Genomic DNA, 17,196 nt, shown 5'->3' with positions numbered 1-17,196 from the left:
TAATATTATTTAAATAACAAAAAATCACTTTTTAATTATCAGGACTAAATGACTATAATGATGATAACAAGGATGATGAGGATGTTGAAGGCAATGGCAAGTGAGATGACGACGAGGGTGATAACTATACTACTATGACTACCAACTACGACGATAGTGATGACTACTACTACGATTAACTACCACCACCACTAAAATAGTAGTTGTGGTGGTGGTGGTGGTACTACTACTGCTACTACTAGTAGTGTTGGTGGTACTTCTACTACTACTAATTTTAGTGGTAGTAATAGTAGTCGTACCACCATTGGACCACCACCACCACTAATACTAGTAGTGCTACCACCACCACCACCACCATCACCAAACAATACTGCTACTACTCCTACTACTAGCGCTAGTATTACTAGTATGAGGAGTAAATTCATAGATTAGTGCTAGTACTAGTACTATTAATATGAGGAGTAAATTCATAGATTAGTGCTAGTACAACTAATAGTACTACTAATATGAGGAGCAAATTCATGGAATTTAATATTCCCATATTTCTCATTATTTATGAACTCTCTTAGACAGGTTTAGATTGGGATACATGGAGTAGTTGGTGAGTTGAAGTGGGCAAGCACCCTTGGGCAAGAGCCCAAAAGAAAGCTCTGATACCATGTTAATATTAAGAGAAATGGGCTATGCTTGGAACAAAGCCGTAGCTGGCATTATACATAGGCATAGACAAGAACAAGATAAAAATGAAGATGTTGTGATGTTCATACAAAGGGTTGACCTCTATTGCGTAGAGGGAAGAGTTAGTTACAAGATGGTTATGTTGGACAGGTGTCGATGCATGCAATTAGGTGCATATGTATGTATGATGTGAATGCAAGAGTGATGTGTTGAAATATACAAGTGAATAGGGTGTGTGTGGGAACAAGCTCTTAGATAGAGGCTGTAAAAGAGGAGATGTAATTGTGAAAGAACCTGTGAAAAGGTGAGAAGAATCTACTAGGAGAGAATAATGGGTAGCATGAGGGAATTTAGGAGTGTGGAGATATTCTAGGAGATATTCTGGGAAAAGAGAAGAGGTGGAGAGAATCAGGCAAAAGGTGGAGATATTCTAGGAGTGAAGCATGGAGAAATCAATGGGATTTGATGCTTGATGTAAACTCTATAAATTGAGGCATAGCCCTAATGAGAATTTGTTGGTTTTTGAGTATCCATGCCTACATTAATCTATTTGCTAATTATTCACTAATTACATCTAAATCATTTACTAATCACTTTATTAATGATGTTGATTCTAGTGTATGATCCACCATAGCTCATCATTATGCTCAAATTTTAACATAGTATCAGAGCCATGCCTAGAATCAATTAGGTTTATGAGCCCATTAGTTAATTAATTAGGATTAGTAGATAATTAGTAAAAAATCAATTTTTTAGTGAGTTTTCAGTTCTCCCCTTCACCCCCAGCCAGTGGGGGGAGGGTCTCTAGCACCTTGCACACATCAAATTAGGGCAAGCCCTTCTAGCATATGGTAGCCACCTCAAAACTCTTCAATCCTATCCAAACAAAAGCGCAAACCGTCAAGCAATGAGGGAGAAATCGTAGATTTGTTGGGCGTCGTTTTTCTGAGCTATTTTTGACATTTCTACTTCATCAAATCACATTGCTTCAATTCCTCTTAGCCCCGAGGGGTTTTCAAGCATGCTCTACAAGCTGGTGAAGACAGAATTGAGTTTCATCAAGCTCTTCATCAAATCTACAGGTGACTTTGGTAAAACAGAGATTAAGCTTTCAATATTTGGTCAAATCTTGTGTTTCTTGACTTAATCCTCTACTAGACTCATTGCTATTGATGCCTTTGAAAGCATTTAAGATCATTTGAAGTGGAAGGCACTAGATCTGGACTCCCCGCATACTCTATTTTCTGCACACAAAACAGAGCATTAATTTGCTAATCAATGATTACTCAGTACTAATCACTATACTTTGGTGCAATTGAGGGATCAAATTAACCATTAGGTATCTGATACAAATCCCTATAACTTCAGATTGCAAATCGGAGTTGGTTTGATACTCCAACCATCCCGTACAAATTAGTTACCCTTAATTTAATGTAATTTCTGGTAAAATTATGCTGATAAAATTATGAAAATCATCATTTTGCATTTAACCCTTGGTTAATGCCTGTAAATCTCACTCAAATTCAAGATTATTCACAGCCAAAGTTGCATTTGGAATGTGCATGAGAATGAATGCTATACGCATTATGTATTGGGCACACTGCATCAATGTAAAAATGGGAACAGACATTGCCCTTGTCCAAATTAAGGCAAGAGGTAAGACCTCCCGCATAAATTTGGGTTTGCATTGCATAATGATAAAAGATGAACATCAAAAGCCCAAAGGAACTGTCAGCAAAACCTTGAAACATGTTGCTCACATGGAGCAAAATGACCTGACGGACGAGCTCATGGCCCCAGCCATGAAAGAAGAAGAATATCTCTTTCCAAGAAGAGGATCCACACCGAGAAGAAGATCTAAAGGAAGACATGGACACGAGAAGAGAAGCTGCCCCAAGAAGAGAAGCTGCCCCAAGAAGACTGAAAGAAGAGACGGACGCGTGGAGAGAAGCTGCCACGATAAGAAGACTGAAGAAAAGAGAAGACGTGAGGTTCCAAAGAGTGAGGAGCCATGTGAAAATCTCTGAGAGAGAGAGAGAGAGAGAGACCCCACAACCCAATGTAACCTGCCCCAACAAAGTAAAACCACCTCTAAGCCACCGATGATGTAGGCCACGTGGTAGATGTATGTGTGAGCACTTTAGTCAAGGTCGCGGGCACTTATAGTAGCCTTGGACACATAGAGAGAGAGTGTGTCAAGGACTATGGATTTTAGGGACTTGAGGCACTGGTTGCGGACTGTCAAGTAAGAAAGAAACTTGATACAGGGTCCAGGTGTGCTGAGATAACTTGAGGGGAGGAGTAGACACTAGTTGCGGGCTATCAAGTAAGGGGAGGCAAACTTGGTATAGGGTCTAGGTGTACTAGGATTATTCACTTGAGGGGAGGTGTTGAAATATACAAGTGAATAGGGTGTGTGTGGGAACAAGCTCTTAGATAGAGGCTGTAAAAGAGGAGATGTAATTGTGAAAGAACCTGAGAAAAGGTGAGAAGAATCTACTGGGAGAGAATAATGGGTAGCATGAGGGAATTTAGGAGTGTGGAGATATTCTGGGAGATATTCTGGGAAAAGAGAAGAGGTGGAGAGAATCAGGCAAAAGGTGGAGATATTCTGGGAGTGAATCATGGAGAAATCAATGGGATTTGATGCTTGATGTAAACTCTATAAATTGAGGCATAGCCCTAATGAGAATTTACTGGTTTTTGAGTATCCATGCCTACATTAATCTATTTGCTAATTATTCACTAATTACGTCTAAATCATTTACTAATCACTTTGTTAATGATGTTGATTCTAGTGTATGATCCACCATAGCTCATCATTATGCTCAAATTTTAACATGATGTATGTGTGTAAAGCATATCCATCAACATGCCTCTCTTTTAAGAAAGTTACAAGCTTACCTTTGGAATGCAATGACTATGGTAGCAATCTTGACTTAGCATGAGAGGATTCTTGATGGTAGAACCTATGTGTGAGAGGATATGGAAAACCTTTTTCATGCAAGCCGTGTTTTGGGGAAGCAAAGGCTTAGAAGTTGTTATCTTCACCCACGTGACGAAGATGGTAAGTTGCTTGTAAAATAACCTAAGAAGTACAAAGCATGGAAAAAACTACACATGGTTGTCCCTGAGCAATGGGGGAAAATTTGTGGATTGCAGTCGATAAATTGGCACCACTTTTGCAAAAGATGACATTAAATTCCAATTATGCCAATGCATTTAAAGAGGTGGTGGAAAACTTTCATAATTCAAAAATAGAGGCATGGACTTCAAATTGCAACACACACTATATGGTAAGACTGGTCATCATTTTTTAATAATTTAAATGTGAATGTAATATTTTGAGTTTAATTGTGGATCCTGTGTTTTTGAATGCAGCACATATTTAAGGCTCATGGTCCATACTTTTCTGAACAAGAAAGTTTGACAATATGGTCCACACAAGGCACAGAGCGATCTCATTAGCAAGCTCGATACAGATTCCAGAAAGCAATAGCACATGGAGGAAGAATCAATGATTCCAACCCTATGAGGCACTCTCACTTCACATTTGTATAACTCAAAAATTTAACAAATAACACAACTTTAACCAAAAATAACATTATTGAACATAACTATAGACTTCAATATAACCCATAACTAAATCATAACTTTTAATCAACATTTATCTTTTACACACTGGTTTCATTCAAAAAATCACTAATGAATAACCCAAATAACAAAGCAATAACTTCATTAATTTCAACTATCAACTTCAAGTTTTCACATAACTAAATCACATTTGTTTTTAAGCTTGATGAGAGTGAAGTCATTAAAAGAACCAAAAGCTCGAACATGTTAGCTTAACACTAATGAATAGGAAATTAGATCCCAACATCAATTCAAAAACATCCAAAATTTTTCAGTGTGCAATCACGGAGAATAAAATATGGTAGCTTGCTACATTTAAGGTGAAGGAGGACCATGAAGTACTGAAGATTTTTTTTAAAAAAAACCTAACAGAGATATGAGAGTATGATGGAAAAATAATGGTGCAGTTTTGCAAGGGGATTGCGTTACCCAAGCGGGATTTTTCGAGCAAAGAGAAAGTCAAGCGAAACCCATCAAACAACCTCCACACAGAAAATAATAGCATCATATTCCAAACAAGCATTTGCCATCACACGATATTTCATTCTAGTTGGCACACATGGCACCAACTGCCCCACCAACTGCTTGATACAACTCCAAAGAGTAGCATTACATTCTAACCAAGCACATGACACCGTATGCGAGCCACGAATGGCTGCAAGCATACAACCAGGAAAGGAAGCTCAAACAGAATGCAAAGGTGTGTCACTCACCGCTCTAACCGCCGCCGTGAAGGATTCCCGCATCGCAGCAGTGAAGAAGGAGCCACCGTCGCCGCTCTACCGCCTCGCCGCCGCCACCGTGCCGCTCTACAGTGCTCGATCGCTCTCTCACTCTTCTCTCTCTCTCTCTCTCTCTCTCTCTCTCTCGCACACACGCAGGAGAAGGAAACCAAGGAGATAAGGCAAGAGCACTCTTGTATTCACAACTAAGGAGATAAGGCAAGAGCACTCTTATATTCACAACACATGAGAATGAAGATTTTAGGGTTACATTTGACTCTTATAGGTGACTTGGCCGTTCACACTTGGGCGCCCATACATGGCCGGCCGATCCTAACCCTTATCCTACTAATATTCAAGGTGCGTCTCTCATCGACGATCACCCAATCCCTTCATCCTTAACATATGGTGCCGACAAGCCCGGCCCATGACTCAGAATATTTAAATTAATGACGTAAAACATAGTACGTCTCAATGTCCATCATAGGTTAACATGCCCCCCTTCCTGATGTAGATTCCGTCCTCAGAAGCTATGGTATGGTAAGCTCAAGAGGGTTGTTGTTGACCGTCTGTAAAACAGGGAAGTAGAGTGAAAGTATGCTGGAATTCAAAAGATATAAAGTGTATAAATTCAAGCATGTTAGACCACAATGGATGTTGCTATGAGAACTTAGTTTAAGGGTCACATGAATGAGCTAGTGTAGCAAATTAACAGGAGTTTAAAATAATTGAAAGTAAATCAAGAGTAAGCAAGGTGTCAAAGGTTAATCAAGGTTTATAACTGGCCTAAGTCAAGGAAAATAACCAAGCTTAATAAATAAATAGATGACCACACTGTGTCTACTCTAAGAACAAGTTAATACCACAAGCCTAGGGACACAAGAAACATCAGAGTTACAGGAGCTTTTTGTCTTTTTTTTTTTTAAATGCACGTGACAATTTTTACACATAATGGCGACCTTCCTAAGGCAAAACTAACATCGATCCTGGTACCATGTTTAACACAAGGCATTATCCAGGAATCTATTAGCTCACTTTAGGCAAGGCTACCCCCTACCAACCAAGGCATCGGTCTGGAGTGGAATACTCCTCGCCTACCAAGTATCAATAAGGCGATAGGCCAACATTAAAGCACATCATAGACTTGTATTGCCATTTATTGTAGGCTTTTTTTTTTAAATAATCTATTTCTTTTGATCTTCGCTCCTGAACTATAATTTGTCTTGCATCCTTTCGACAAAGGGGTAATAGCTATGTCCTAGAGGTCAACACACACATGACCAGGTGTCAAACATTAAGATGGTTTGACCCTAGACCTAAGACAATCGTATTCCAAGGTTAACTAAAGACGTCATGCTGCCTAGGAATATTTCCAATAAAGTTAAGCTCATTAATGATTTACACTAGCATGCAAGCAACTTCAAAAACTAAGTAGTACATTGACAATTTCCATGTGGTCATGCATTATAGTTTATGCAATTGATTGAACAGTAAAAACGAAAGAGAGTGGGTATGGAAGAATTACACCTGTAATTGGAGATCTCCTTAATTTGACGAGACAGCTTACAATTTGATGTAGATATATTTTGATGAACGTTGCGGCAGTCTCAGGACTTGAAAGCAAACCCACCTCAAACTTTTCAACCTGTACAATCAACTAACAAGCACTATACCTCGAGAGGCACATCAGTGTGAAAATTTCAAGACTTGTTTAAGGAATCTAAACTAGAAAAAACTTGAAAACGCTAACCTACCTACCAGTCACCACACTACTACTGAGGATACGGTAAGAGGATGTTGTAGAGTCCTGGCTCTAGCCCTAAGGCTAAGCCTCTATCCGCATCATCCAAACAAATAAAGTCAACCTCAGTAGTGCCATGAGTTTCATCCGTCCATTCATCATTGTCAGATATTTTCTTTTCATTTTCCCATCCACATAAACTCATCAAAAATGTAACCATGTGAGGATAGTCATCTTGTGGAAAAGGAAAGCATTGGGCTATCGGGGATATGTCCTCTACGGAGTAGGGGTCAGTCATGGTCAATAGGCGAATTAGCCATTCTAATTCCTCAATATTTTCCTCTCTGGCTAGTACATCTATATGATCCCATTCAGTTTCAATTACAGGATAGCACATGTGGAATATCTGAGAAAGGTACAGATGATACCTCTCACCAAAGGTAGGAGTGGATGAAGTGTATGATGATCGGGCATCTGCCATATCTGCAAACACAGATATAGCATCAGTAGGTTTATGACAGGACAATCTAGTTCTTGATTGTATACAGATATTTCTCTTGTTTTTGTGCTCTTGCTCTTTTTACTATTTTTTGTTTTTCTTTTCTTTGTTTTTTTTTTTTAATGTATGAAGCTATATATATACATCCCCTTGAATTTGGCAATTACATGGTCAGGGGAGAAGGTTATAAGGAGGAAGCATTAGAATGTCGAGCGTGAGTACATGCTCCCCCTTTCCTTGGGTAGATCATATTATTTGCAATGATGTTGCAGCCTCTTGGAACCAATTTGTCCAGCGGGTCATAGGTTGTGATGTGGGTATATAGCTTTTTATGACCCTTGTGGCCACATCCAATTGCAGAGATGGTAGTGTACGCTCCCATTGACGAATGGAGGAAATGGTTTCCGATGATACTATTACAAGGGGAGACATAGACTCATCGGTTTTTTATTGGGTGTTGGCAAGAGTAGGTGTAGAGCATGTAGAAACTTCTATATCAGCGTGTGCCTGGCATGAGGAGCTAGAAGCTTCATGTGGCTCCCCCCTTCCTGAGCTAGGTGGTAATGATCGATATCGTTTGGGAATCCAAACTAACTCTGGAAGAAGTGGTGTGGAGCACTCTGTTACCTTTCCCTTACCACGATCTTGAATTATCGTTGGGGTGGCAACAATTGGTTTGCAAGGTTTTACAGGTGATGTAGAGGGATTTAGCTTATGTTTAGGGACCCAAATCTGGTCATTTCCCTCGTAGTACCCTTGGGCTACTAATAATTTTTTAGGGATCCATCGCGATGTTACATTGCCCTTTCTCGGGTGGGTAGCTGCTTTCCTTTTACGAGGCTTCTTGGTGGCTGAACAAGATTGAGCAGGGAAAGTAGCTGTTAATGAAGCTTTTGGGACCCATTTGTAAGTATTTTTTGGCATAGTGAGCGGAGCTTTAGAGACCACCTTGCCTGTTTCCACTCTTGGCGTTGAAGCGTTAGAGGGGTGGCCTACAATCGAAGATGGTTTTGCCACTGGACTTTGTGATTTTTCATTATCTAATATTTGAGTGGATGACTTAGGTGCGGGATTTTGAGCGGTCAGACCTAGTGTTGGTTCTTGCGTTGTGACTTGTCTGGTTGCCCAATCGATATTGCACTTGGTGGCCATCATCCATTTGCGCCCTAAGATTACAATCCCTTCCATGGTACCAGCAGGCATAACCAAAAAGCTTTGAATTATGGTTCCCTTGTCATAAGCAACCAGAGTGTGCAGAATTCCTGAGACAGGGGTTTTCTTCTTGTTGATTCCTTGAACTTGGACAGAACTCTTGGATAAAGGTGGTTTTCCCAGTTGACACCACACGCCATATGATAGCAAATTGTGTTGAGCTCCTGTATCCAATAATGCATTATACAGCACCTCCCCGTAAGGACTCTGTAACTCAATTAGGTATCCTAGAGGTGGGTCAGATTCCAGTGCATCCTCTTCTGCTTCCTCGAAAAATACTTGCGTAATTTCCAAGTTGGCTTCTCGTTGTCTCCTAGCACGTTGTTGACGTTCTTTGGCTTCGACTCTCGCTTGTATCTTTTTAAGCTCGGCTTGTTCTTTAGCTGCCTTCTTTTGATGGATTGCATGTAACTCCTCCTGGCTCAGGGGGTCATAGTATCGTTTGAATTTACTCCCATTAAGGAATCCAATGGTTTCAACTCCGTCGAGAGTCTCCACTCTCATGGTACCTTGCGGGGTAATTTCACATACTCTATATGGTCCCTTACCAGCATATTTGAGCTTCTTCTTTTCGTTTCACACTCCATACATCAGGACTTTATCCCCAACCTTGATGTCCTTGTCCTTTAGATGGCGATCAAACCATTTTTTCCTCCTATCCTTCTCCACAACAAGGGCATTGTATACAGCCAATTGTCTTTCTTCGTTTAGCCGCTCAAGGATATATAGACGCTCTACTAAGGGATTACCATCCCAACCCTCTTGAGTAGCAACACGAAGACTAGGAATGACAAATTCCCATGGCATGACTGATTCTTGGCCATATACCATTTTGAATGGTGTGCAATTAATAGCCACTTTGTACATAGTACGATAGGCCCATAAAGCTGTCGTAAGCTTTAGATCCCAATCCGTGCGATGAGCTTCAACTGTCTTTGTCAAAATAGAGATTAAAGTCTTGTTGGTACTCTTGGCTTGGCCATTCGCTTGCGGATAGTAAGGAGTAGATTTATGATGGGATATCATGAAATTTGTTATGAGCTCCTTAATCACTTCATTTATAAAATGTGTACCATTGTCGCTCACAAGTTCAAAAGGACAACCGAATCGTGTGATTATATTTTCAAAGAGGAACTTGGCTGTTGTCCTCGCATCTGCCTTACGTGTCGCTTTCGCTTCAGCCCATTTGGTCATATAGTCAGTGGCCACAATAATATAGCGAGATTGTGTGTTTCGGGCCGCTGGACTAATTGGACCTACAAAGTCTAAACCCCACTTTTCAAATGGTTGGTTTACTTTGATCGGATGTAGGGGCATCTGATCTTTCCTCTAGGGTTTCTTATATCGTTGGCATTCATCGCAACCCTTCACAAAGAGTGATGCGTCTTGGAACATAGTGGGCCACCAATACCCTGATTGTAAGATCTTTCGCGCAGTTAAGTCTCGTGAGAAGTGACCACCGGCTACGCCCATATGTGCCTCTTGTAAAATGTATAAATACTCATCCTCTTGGGCACAACGCCTAAGAACGTCATCCTTTCCTCTTTTATAAAGAGTCCCGGCTATTAGGCAATAGGGTTTGCATTCTTTGATTAGCTTTCGAGCTAGATCTTTACGAAGCTCCTTGGGTGGAAAGCCATTAACCAAAAAGTTAACAATCTTCTCACTCCATTCAGGCATTGTCTCCACCATGAACAGGGAAGTGTCCGGTAAGTCATCATCAACCCCCGTAGGAGCCTCACCATTAGGTATGCGAGACAAATGATCAGCCATAACATGTTTTTTGCCAGGTCTCACAACAACAGTGAAATCAAACTCAAGAAGAATCAATAGCCATCGTGTGATTCTTCCTGTGGAGCATGGTTTGTTTACCAGATACAACAATGCTTGATGATCCACATAGAAAACAAACTTGGTGGCAAGGAGGTAATAACGAAATTTCCTTACTGCATATATCATTGCCAACCCTTCTCGCTCCGTAGTGGTGTAGTTCATCTCAGCATCGTTCAACTGGCGACTGGCAAAGCTAATGGGGTAGTCTAGCTTGTGTTCTCCAGGTTGAGTTAAAACACACCCAATAGCAAAGTTTGATGCATCAATATACACATGGAAGAGTAAATCCCAGTTAGGCATTCTCAAGATTGGAGCACTCGCCAAGGCCTTCTTTAATAGCTCATAGGCACGGTCACATTCTTCGGTCCAAATAAACTCGATGAGAAGCTTATACAATGGTCGAGCTATCTTGGCGAAGAAGAGAATAAACCTTCGATAATAACCAACATGGCCCATAAAGCGTTGGACTCCCTTGTAGTTGGTGGGTGGGGGTAATTCCAGAATGACCTTGATTTTACTCTCGTCCGTGGAAATCCCATTTTTGGACACTATATGCCCTAAGATAACTCCTGTTTAACCCAGAATTGGCATTTGAAAGGATTCAAGGAGATGCGATATAATCTACACCTTTCAAATATTTTTCGTAAACACATCAAGTGCTCGTCCCAAGAGGAATGAACACAAAGATCATCTAAGAAAGCTTCACAGAAGTCCCTTAGATATTCCTTAAAGGCCGTGTTTATCAATCGTTGGAACGTTGCAGGTGCATTGGTCAAGCCAAAAGCCATGACGCGAAAGGCAAACACTCCAAACTCCGTGATGAATGCTGTTTTAGCTTGGTCCTCGACTGCAATTGTGATCTGATTGTAACCCGAGTACCCATCTAAAAAGCTATATGCCTCCTTGCCTGCCACTCTTTTAAGCACATGTTCAGAATATGGCAAGTGGTAATGATCCCTTCTGGTGGCTGCATTAACCTTTTTGAGATCAACGCACACTCTGAGTTTCCCATTCTTCTTTGGCACGATGACTATCAGAGAAACCCATTCTGAGTGCTCAATTGGGTATATGAATTCACATTTGACAAGCTTTTCAATTTCCTCTTGTACAATCTTTGCGTACTTAGGATTCATTGGGTAGGGACGTTGCTGGACTGGTTTAGCAGTGCTAATCATTGGAATCGTGTGTTGCACCACCGAGGGTGGAACACCCTTCATATCATGATATGTCCAAGCAAATATGTCCTTGAATTCTTTAAGAAGCTTCGTAAGTGCAGCTTCTTCCGCCTTGGTGAGGTCTTGAGCAATAAAAACTGGTTTAGACTCCTCACCCGGATCTGCTAAGTCTATCTCCTTAACTACCGCAGGGCCATCGTAGACACCACTACTCCCATTGGTAGGCGTTCGTTGGGCTTTTATGTAGACTACTTTACGTTCCCCTGTGGTGAATGATTTGAAATGCTCGAGTGCGGGGTGTAAGTCTACTGGTTCTTGTTGTGCCAGGCTTTTTTCTTCCAATTCCGCTTCCTTTTGTTGTTGAGCCAACTCTTGGTTTTGCCGCCTTCTTGCAGTACGACTTAGTTTTGGCTTCTCTTCGATTTATAAATGGGCGACGTCATGAGGTTGCGGAATACACCACATGACACTTTGGAGGTATTGTCCCCAATTATCCGCTATCTTCCGATGAGCGTCAATGGCTCCTACATAGCTAAGCCATTCTACAGTGGATATCTCCTTATTTATTGCAGTTCGTACATTAGCTCGATAGCGTTGGCGCTTATGTCTCGTTTTCTTCTTACCAAGTTTTTGATTTTTGTTTCTATCAGATTCGGACTCACTTGGTCGATCTTCACTTTTGGATGAACTGCAGGAGGCCACTGTCCTAGGCCTTGAGCACCTTGCTTCCACATTTGGGTGAATATTTGATTCATTTTCCCCATCAGGGTCAGGGTCAGTTTCTTCTTGAGATTCATACTCAGAGTTACATTGGTCAGAGTCTTCGCTACTTTCAGTGTCGGTGGAGTTTGCCACGTTCTCACCATTAGGAGTCAAGTGCTGAGAAATGCCTAAGAATAGCTCAGGATCTCCGTATAATTTGGATATGATTGTGAATCTGATCTCGGAGGACATGAAATCCATTAGCTTAGACACATTCAACGGTACTTTTCGAGACATCGCCCCTTGACTAGGGACTGGTGAAGATGGAATCACTTCCTCTTCAATGGGGTCAGGCATTCCCTCACTAAACATTCTTTCCAGCAAGAAGGGTGTTTGCCCACTTCCGGATGTCCTATCCTTACTTTCTTCTCGAATGATACTAGGTATAGCTAACGGTTTATGGTTCCGGTGAGGCTGAACTTGCGTAGGAAACAGTGTCTGGAATTTTGATTTTTCTCAGGTTTGGTTCCAGTTCTCTTTGTGTTTCTTCCACCAAACCCCTTAAGTGTTGCACTTGTTCAATCTCCTCAACTGGGTTTGGGTAAGTTCCAATCTTTTTCTTGAGGGTTTTTGGCCCACGTGGCTTGTCTTGGGGAGTCTCAGTCAGTTTGGGTGGTCGAGAGGGCATTAACTGACTTGGTTGTGGGACCGAGGAAGTTTCCTTCTGTTTTTCCTTATTTATGTACTCGCTTGATTCTCTTTCATTGAGCTCCCGAGTGGGTTCCTCCCTTAAGGTAGTGGCTTTGGTCCCCATGGTTTCTATTGAATCGGAATCATCTTCAGGATCATTCATATACACGGGGTCGTCTCCTGTCCCTATGTTAGTCTTTGAACTGGGCTTGGAGCTCGTGGCATTAAGCGATCTCTTTCATCGTGTTTTCTTTTTCTTTGCCTGAGCGATTGATGCAGTATCCCTCTCTTCAAGAATGTAGTTTTGATTTTGAAGCATTGACCGTGTAACTACATTCGCGGGTACAACAGGTGTGGTTCCTCGTGCTTGGTTGGTGACCTCAACCAAATTCAATGGTGTAATCTTGGGTGCATTAGGATTATGTGGACATTGAGCGATCAAATGATCTATGCCACAACGATTACATGTAAGTACCAGCATTCCCGATGTGCTCCCTTGATTTGGTTGCATTTGAGTAGCGATCTTCTGTAGCCTATTAGGGCACTCCGCTACACGATGCGGTCCACCACACTCATAGCATTGAAGAGGTGGTCTCCTCCCAAGGTGTTAAGGTTTTTCCCTCTTGTGGCGAGAGCAGCCGCTTGATATACAGGCTTTGACTTGCCCGAAATGATCCTCCATGTAGTACTGGGGAATCATTTCAAACGTATCAATCCCGTATGGAGCAGTGGGGTCTATCTCCTCTTCATAATCCCCACATGCACTATGTGACTTACAACCCATCTGGTTTACAGGGGTAATCCTTGGATGTGGAGGTTGTGGTCCTAGCACTGGCGGTGGTAACGGCACAGACTGGACTACATTCGGATTCCTTGGAACTATGTGCTGTGACGGTTGCTCGACAGGTTGTGCAGGCATTAGCGCGGGTACTTGAGGTGTGTTTGACCAGGCTAGTGGTGCCTGATTTGCCAACATTTGCTTAAGTACTAGACAATCTTTAGATTGATGGCCATACTTACCACATGCATTGCAATTCCCATTGAATTTGACTCTGAATGTGGGACATTCACTCGTGCTATGTGGTCCTAAGCACACCGAATGTTCACCATTGTTGCTCTCTCCTTGGGTACATATGGCTATTCTGAGGAGCTCGATTACCCCTAAAGTATTCTTGGAGAGCCTTAGTAAGGTCGGTCACAGACATTTCAGATATCGTGGGCTCCTTGGCAATAGGTTTTACCGTCATTGGCTCGTGCCCAGATACTTGCGAACTAACGGATTTTGTTTCTGAAGACACCTTTTTACCTGCAATCATCAAGTTGTCTTCTAACTGGATTGCATTGGCAGTGACTGCTTCCCACTGACTGCTTCCCACGTTGTAAGACCTCTAATGACTAGGCCATTGTAAATGTCCTCGTGGCGCAATCCTTGGATGAATCTATCGAGGAGTTGGTTGTTATTGAAGCGTTCATCGGGAGTGCAGCGAGAATTTAGATGCTTCAATCGACTTATAAAGTCTCTCACTGACTCCCCTTCCTCACGTTCAGCTTTTTGGAGTTGAGATGCTACCCCCCAAAGCACACCCTCGCATATGTATTCTTTCAAGAACAATCTCTTGAGAGTGGGGTAGTGAGTGCGCTCTTCAACCCTTAAGGTTCGATACCAATCTCCGGCCTTCCCACTCAAGGTTAAGCCTAAGGCTTTACACTTATGCAGCTCATTGTGCTCTTCCAAAGAATCACACACGTGTTCAAAGACTTCAATGTGCTTCCTAACATCCTCGTTACCACTGAAGTTTTGAGTGAGCTTAGCCACTTGTACTGCCTTGCTTCTAGGTTCTCTCTCAGGCATACCCCGCATGTTTTCCGTAATAGATCGTCCGATCGTCTGAGCAAACGCTGCGAGATCACCTAGGTGAGCAGGCATAGCTGGTGGAGGCACTTCTCGGATAGCCTGGCTGATAGGAGTTGGCGTTGGTCTGAGTATGTTGGCAAACGACGTAGGATATGATATGTGACTAGGCCTAGCTCCCCTTGGATAGTGGTTATGATAAGGTGGTCGTGGAGCATACGCCACTGGCATACTAAGAGGCGTAGGAGCTACATGAGCAGGAGTAGCGATAGGTACATATGGTTGATAAGCACTGGCACGCACTGCTGTAGGTACTGTTCCACTAGGTAGTGGTGTCGTACTAACTACAGCGGTAACAGGTGCGCTTTCTGTCGTGCTCATCATTGGGGTAGGCATTGTGGATTCCTTAATGGAAAGTTGAGCCAAGGTTGGAAAGCTAAAGTTACTACTCGTGGGCCCAACCTGCATTGAGACTCCAGGCGAAACAACATACAAAGGGTCTATGGGACTCACCGAGGGAGTCTCCAATTGTGATAGGGTTGGTTGTTTGGCCTTGCCCGTATCCAAAAATCTCATAGGGCCAGTGGAAACTAGGTTTACTCCCCTATTTTGCCTCTCAATTTGGATAATTCTATGAATAACCTCACATATCATTTGCTGTTGCTCTTCTAGATTAGTAGCGCTAGATGTAGATCGTAGGACTTCTAACCAACCTACATGGTATGTGTAACCCGTGTATAGGTCAGTTAGAGTCTCTGTGTGTAGATCATATTCCCAATTTTCATTGAGAAATATCCCATCTAGACTTGGTGTGCCAAACGGTTCTCTTGAAGTGGACGCAATGTCACTTCTTAAGGATTGGCTTCTAGGGACCTCTACTTTAGGAAGAGCATCGGAATGTGGTAGCTCAGTAGGGCCCTCATTAAACGAAGTGGGTAGAATATCCACATGGACACTCTTTGGGAGGGTAGGGTCTACATAATATGTGAATGGCGAATCTACTACCCCTCCTTCCTCATTTACTTCACTTGTTGCATGTTCAGAGCGTGTAACTCTACTAAAGGTCTCTATTAGACGACTAAACATGCTAGATCCAGGTTGTGGGACCCACACTGGCATGTTTTGGCTTGTCTCCTCAGGGTTCTTGGTAGGGTGCCCTTCCATGGCTTCTGAGTCAGAGGATGAGTCACTATCCACTATTCGTCGTGGATCTTGGGTTGCACTCCCTTGGGTTCCAGCCGAAGGCCAAGATGCCAACGTGGAGGGATGGTGTGAGCCTGCATAGACTGAAATGCTTTCTAGCGGTTCAAGCTCTAGCACCCGACCAGAACGTAGATGCATGTGACGTGGGTACCCTATGTGCGTTGGTAACTACCCTTGAAACTCACACAAGTGGTTTCTTAGGTGTTTCGCACCCCGTTTTTACTTGTTTTTAGATTGTTTTTAACTCGTTTTTGACCCCCTTACTTACGGTCGAACTTGGACTAGGGCGTGTGATAGCTCGAAACGAGCGTATCGTTCAAAGGGTCCTAGTGTGCTTTACAGCACCGTGTTCGCCTATCCAGAGCTCCTGTGGTCCTCAAAACAGTCCGTTTCCCTAGGGGGGAAGGGGCAAAAGCCTATTTGCTTGTGGAGGAAAGGGTGAGGGCTTTATCCCACATGCTCACTTTACTCCTTAGGGAGTGGGCTACATATAGGGTACAACTTCCCATAAGCTCTCACTTGAAAGAAAGCTATGGAGGCTCACTCTCCTATATATATATATCAAAAGACCGAGACCGAGACCGAGACCGAGGCCGGGGTCGTGGGTCAATTGGGGTTCTTTCTTTTCAAAAAAATTTTCTCCAATTAAAAAACCTTTCCTCTCCACACGTTTGGTTCTTTCTTTAAAAATAAAATTTTTTTAATTTTTTTAATTTTTTATTTTTTGTTTTTTTTTGGGAGATAAGTTTTCTAGGGTTTCTTTAGGGTTCAGCCTTGGCCGCGGCGTAGTTCGCACAGGTCTGGGGATTCAGAAATCCCCCCTCACACGCAGAAAACCAGATAACAGATCACACGCCCACACGCGGAGCGAAAAAATAACAAAAATGCAGAAGACAAATTACAGAAACAGATTGCAAAAAACGGAAACAACTCAACAACAAACACACAGTCGCTTTCCTACAGTGTGAATTAAACTTCACGCAGCAGCCCGAGCTGCAAACTGGAGCTTGGTGCAGGGCAACTCCCCGGCAGCGGCGCCAAAAATGTGCGCTTTTGCCGCACAGGTCGTAGCTGGGGACTTGCTGGACACCGTATGCGAGCCACGAATGGCTGCAAGCATACAACCAAGAAAGGAAGCTCAAACAGAATGCAAAGGTGTGTCACTCACCGCTCTAACCGCTGCCGTGAAGGATTCCCGCGTCGCAGCAGTGAAGAAGGAGCCGCCGTCGCCGCTCTACCGCCTCGCCGCCGCCGCC

Source organism: Cibotium barometz, chromosome 45 (assembly GCF_041138505.1).
Source record: "Cibotium barometz isolate CiBa-2024 chromosome 45, ASM4113850v1, whole genome shotgun sequence".
Classification (NCBI taxonomy): Eukaryota; Viridiplantae; Streptophyta; class Polypodiopsida; order Cyatheales; family Cibotiaceae; genus Cibotium; species Cibotium barometz.
Note: the sequence above shows the minus strand (reverse complement) of the source record.